The sequence below is a fragment of the Electrophorus electricus genome, chromosome 5 (assembly GCF_013358815.1).
Source record: "Electrophorus electricus isolate fEleEle1 chromosome 5, fEleEle1.pri, whole genome shotgun sequence".
Taxonomy (NCBI): domain Eukaryota; kingdom Metazoa; phylum Chordata; class Actinopteri; order Gymnotiformes; family Gymnotidae; genus Electrophorus; species Electrophorus electricus.
In genome coordinates, this window is record NC_049539.1 from 23,015,040 (window position 1) to 23,020,957 (window position 5,918).

Here is a 5,918-nt window from a genome sequence, read left to right on the forward strand (position 1 = left end):
CACAAACATTGGTTGTCAATCTTCGGAGCTGCAAATAACTCAACTGGAATTAAATTTAACACAGCCAGTCACTGGGATTAAATCAACACAGTGGTATTAACCATGTGCAGTCAATGGGATTAATCCAGTATAGCCAGCCAATTTGATTAACTCAACACAGCCAGTGAGTGGGATTAAAAAAATACCTGCTTTCTCTTTTCCAGTTTTTCACTGTTCAAAATGAATGTTATTTGAACTAAAAGTCAGTGATCTGGATAGTAATATTTAACAGAGTGTGTTTCTCTCTCTCTCTCTCTCTCTCTCTCTGTCATCCCAGTGTCAATAGTGATATAAATTCTCGTAGACCTTGACTTCCATCTTATCAGGTCTCATCCAGGAGGACACAGGACAGGAGTGTAACAGCCCCTCCCCCATTTCCTCTGTTTGACTGTGTGCTGAGTGCGTCTGTCTCATCTGGCTTTTCCTCAAACACTGATATCTTATCTGACACTTCCTTTGTAGTGTGGTGTCCACCCCAGTGACAGAGAAGCATCCTCTCCTAGAAAGATACAATGACCAGGTTACTTTTATTGTCTTGATGGTGAGATGAGGTCACACTGCTGTATCTCTTCACTGCAGGGAACTCAGGCAGAAGAAAAGCTGTGCAGTCACGCTGCATCCTCAAACTCTTTCACAAACGCCTGAGCACCAGGTTCCACTCAAGCTTCAGGACCTTTGTCCTGCCTTGCTAAGCACATGGGCAGTGTTGGCTGGGGTCATGTCTTTGCTGAGCACATGGGCAGTGTTAGCTCTGGTGGAGCTGTGCAGAGAGCCAAGGGTTTTTCAGCGTACATGGTCTGTGTGATCTCTCTTGATCTGAGGTTGTATCTTTATTGATCATTCTCACAGACCCGGCCCCTCACAGATAAACCGCATATCATCTTTCTGTCTCACTGAAATTCCTTCCACCAGCATGGCTTTATTTGGTATCTCTTACAAATCAATACAGTTAAAGACTAAAGAATTACATCCTTTAATGGAATGACATCAGAGTTGTGTCTAAATAGTTAATTCTTTAATTTAGTGGAATGACATCAGAGTTGTGTCTAAATATTTCATTCTTTAATTTAGTGGAATGTCATCAGAGTTGTGTTTAAATATTTCATTCTTTAATTTAGTCAACTGACATCAGAGTTGTATCTAAATAGTTCATTGCAAAGGAAGAAAGGTCAATTTAAATGAAAATATTTCATGAATCAATTTAATACAATGGTTGGTTCACTTAACTTTGTATTTACACTTACAGTATTTAGTTGATGCTTTTATCAATAGCATCTTACAGTTATGACTGAACACAACTTCAGCAACTGAGGGTTAAGGGCTTTGATCAGGTGCCCAAAAGTGGCAACCTGGTGGGGCTTAAACTGACAACTTTCCGATTAGTAGTACATACTTTCCCAGTGAGCTACCACTGCCCCCAGTGTATTGTAGTTACTTTTGTAAATTTGGTATCATTTTAATTTAATTCATTAATGAATCAAACACACAGGTTTTTGCTTGGCCCATATTTGAGTGCCTCATGTGAGTAGCTTCTTGAATTCTGTATCGGTCTGGGCTCCCTGGTTTTTGCTAGTCACTAAAAGTAAATATTTGATGTGTTGGGTGTCAGTTAAGTGGATATGGTGTGTGTTTCCTAAAGTGAGCTCCCGCTGGCGTGTATGAACTGTAACACTGTAACTGTAATGTGAGCCATCCCCATGCTGCCCCAAAACCACGCCATAGAATTAACGGGTCACACAGGATTTTATTTACAGGTCATGGTTCTGATTATTGCGGTAACGGGGCCCTGTGGCCTCCTCAGACCACAGTCCAGACCTAATTAAAATACAAGAACAACCGGCCCTCATGTAGAAGACAGTGGCTTTCAGTACCAGGCCAGCGCAGCTCACAGGCTGGCCTTCAATACCAGGCCTGCACAGCCAATGCAGTGGCCATCAGTACCAGGCTAGTGCAGCCTAAACAGCGCACCTTCGCTCTTCACAGGGCTGACTGGGTCTAAGGCTGAGTCGTGTGTGTTGGAGTAGAGAATACCCGGATGGATGCCAACCCATGGCATCTAGACTACTCACTCTTGCGTAAAAGATGCACCATATAGGAAGTAAGTTACTGAGTGTGCGATTCTGACCGGATGTCCACTATATTATTCAATGCTACAGAGCAGGAAGCCTTGCTCAGAGGTTCTACGACTGCTGTTTGAGTCTCTGTTTCCTGTAACTTTAGAGCTATCCCAGTCTGCATTTCATTGAGTCAACGTCATGTCTATTGACAATAGCAGTGGAAGGAATGCAGGCATCTTGTACAACACAAGTTAGAGGTGTTTATCATTACATATAGCTCTGAACTAAAGCGAAAAACTGGGTGATATAGTCATTTGATATACTATAAGTAGCTAACTAGGGCTAGTATAAGTAAAAGATGGTCTACGAGCTAGCTACATGTTATAGTTATTTATCTAGCAAGACAACAGAACCGAATTCTTTATTCGGTTGGACTATGGCATGCTAAACAAGTATATCTCACAGCCTACTTACCAACCTCCCGACCTCAGAAATGTTCTTCCCAGGACAAAAGTTTTAATTAGCAGGCTTTGATCATTCTATTCTGGTAACATTTACTTATAAATGCAAACCTAGAGGCCACCAGAAACTTGATTTTATAATAAAACAAATATTAATATAAAGTTTACTTGACATTTTGAGGTGGTGTCGTCACATAGCTAGCGCTCTACCTAGCTAGCTAGCTATGTTGTCAAATAAACAAGTCTCAGACAGTCCTCACCTCACCTGAACAGAGTACTTGTTTTGTGTAGTTTGCCAGCTAATTGTAGGTAGGTGGGCTACTAACTTTAAGAATCAATGTAAATTGACTCGCTTTTTGTGACGAACTCAAAAACTGAATTCACCAGGTGTATCGTGACAGTTGACATTCGCTAACGTTAGCTAGATAAAATAACGGTTTTTTCCACCTTCATCTCTGTAGGCTCGTACGTTGTCCACCTCAAACTACACAACCGCTAAGATCATGGACATAACATTGATAAAGGTAGAATGCTCTGAGTAAGATAGCTTCAGTATACCTCTGCTGTATATTATTGTGGTAAAATTTTACCAGTTTATCTGGAAATCTTGTGTGGTTCAATGCTGCCATTTGTCTTCCGCAGCGGTTAAGACAATGGTTAGCGTAATCTTACAGAAACTCATCTGACGAGGTAAAAATAAAAATGTTAACCTAACTATTATGTTTTTCTGCAGCGCACTGCTCTTTAATGCGTATTAACAGAGCCTATTAAAGGTAAACATTTACAATTTTGTTTAGCATTATGTAACAGTAGCTTGCTAGCTCAGTTGAGTTACTCTGATTACCACTACTGGATCGACCAGAAAACGAGGAGCAAAAAGTTAGCGGACCTCTGGTTGTCCTCCAGCTTTGCCTTAACTGCACCGTCTTTAAGCATAATGTGAGGCATGGGAGTCTGGATCATTGTTGTCAAAGAGACGACTGCAGGCGTGAACACCATTTAGCGTTAATACCTTCCACTCTGTGAATGACCTGGATCCATTCAGACTTGGCAGATATGGCTGTATTTGCTGAGGCACTGGGGAGGGGATAACAAATTCTTTTAAAGCTGCAGTTGTTAAAAACTTTTTATTTTTATAAGACTTACCGACTGCTCCCTTAAAATTGTATTCTACCACTTGCTTTGGCTAGACCATAAACAAAAATAGTTGTTTTGGGGCAGAGTGGCTGTGGGGAAGAGTGGAGCAATTATCCCAGGCTCTGCCCACAGCCCATCTCCAGTGACATGCCACCTCACATGACGTCCATTCACCCGAGCTTTGCACCAGACACTGATCAACTATCAACCCAGGTGTGTGTGTGTGTGTGTGTGTGTGTGTGTGTGTAGGGGGGTGTGTGTGTGTGTGTGAGTGAGAGAGAGAGAGAGTGGTCAGGTGTGTGTGTGTGTGTGTGTGTGTGTGTGAGAGAGAGAGTGTGTGAGTGTGTGTGTGTGAGAAAGTGTGAGTGTGAAAGAGAGAGAGAGAGCTCAAATACTGTGTCTTAAAAGTGTGTTCTATCACTGTGTGTGTGTGTGTGTGTGTGTGTGTGTGTGTGTGTGTGTGTGTGTGTGTGAGAGAGAGAGAGAGGGAGAGAGAGAGAAAGTGTGAGTGTGTGTCAGGTGTGTTGCCAGCACCTGAAAGAGGCTACTGGGAATGCACAGCATGCAGTACAGTACAGTTTAACAACGGCTTTCGGGAATCTTCTGGACTTCCACAGACGATAAGTGAGAAAGCTTTTGGCAGTGGTTTGGTTCAGATGTTTCCTCTTTTGGAATCGTGTAAAAGAATGTTGCATGTGGAAGGAGGCAAAAGCCAAGCGAGACACTCACCAAACACAGAGCTGGGAGGAGCAGTGACTTAGGTGACGGGTCACACACTACTGGGACACCAACTCACGGACCTCACCCAACACCACCGCTGGGAAACCTCACCCAACACCACCGCTGGGACACCCACTCACGGACCTCACCCAACACCACCGCTGGGAAACCTCACCCAACACCACCGCTGGGACACCCACTCACGGACCTCACCCAACACCACTGCTGGGATACCCACTCACAGACCTCACCCAACACCACTGCTGGGATACCCACTCAAAGACCTCACCCAACACCACCGCTGGGAAACCTCACCCAACACCACCACTGGGACACCCACTCACGGACCTCACCCAACACCACCGCTGGGACAGCCACTCACGGACCTCACCCAACACCACCGCTGGGACACCCACTCACGGACCTCACCCAACACCACCGCTGGGACACCCACTCACGGACCTCACCCAACACCACCGCTGGGACACCCATTCACGGACCTCACCCAACACCACCGCTGGGACACCCACTCACGGACCTCACCCAACACCACCACTGGAACACCCACTCACGGACCTCACTCAACACCACCGCTGGGACACCCACTCACAGACCTCACCCAACACCACTGCTGGGATACCCACTCACAGACCTCACTCAACACCACCGCTGGGAAACCTCATCCAACACCACTGCTGGGACACCCACTCACGGACCTGACCCAACACCACTGCTGGGATACCCACTCACAGACCTCACCCAACACCACCGCTGGGAAACCTCACCCAACACCACCACTGGGACACCCACTCACGGACCTCACCCAACACCACCGCTGGGACACCCACTCACAGACCTCACCCAACACCACCGCTGGGAAACCTCACCCAACACCACCGCTGGGACACCCACTCACGGACCTCACCCAACACCACTGCTGGGATACCCACTCACAGACCTCACCCAACACCACCGCTGGGAAACCTCACCCAACACCACCGCTGGGACACCCACTCACGGACCTCACCCAACACCACCGCTGGGACACCCACTCACGGACCTCACCCAACACCACTGCTGGGATACCCACTCACAGACCTCACCCAACACCACCGCTGGGAAACCTCACCCAACACCACCGCTGGGACAGCCACTCACGGACCTCACCCAACACCACTGCTGGGATACCTACTCACAGACCTCACCCAACACCACCGCTGGGAAACCTCACCCAACACCACCGCTGGGACACCCACTCACGGACCTCACCCAACACCACCGCTGGGACACCCACTCACGGACCTCACCCAACACCACCGCTGGGACACCCACTCACGGACCCCACCCAACACCACCGCTGGGAAACCCCACCCAACACCACCACTGGGAAACCCCACCCACCCAACACCACCAATGGGACACTCACTCACAGACCCCAACCGTGTAGACAGTAGTGCTGGCCAGCTGGAACACAGGAGAATGTTCTTCACATCCAACAGTTTAT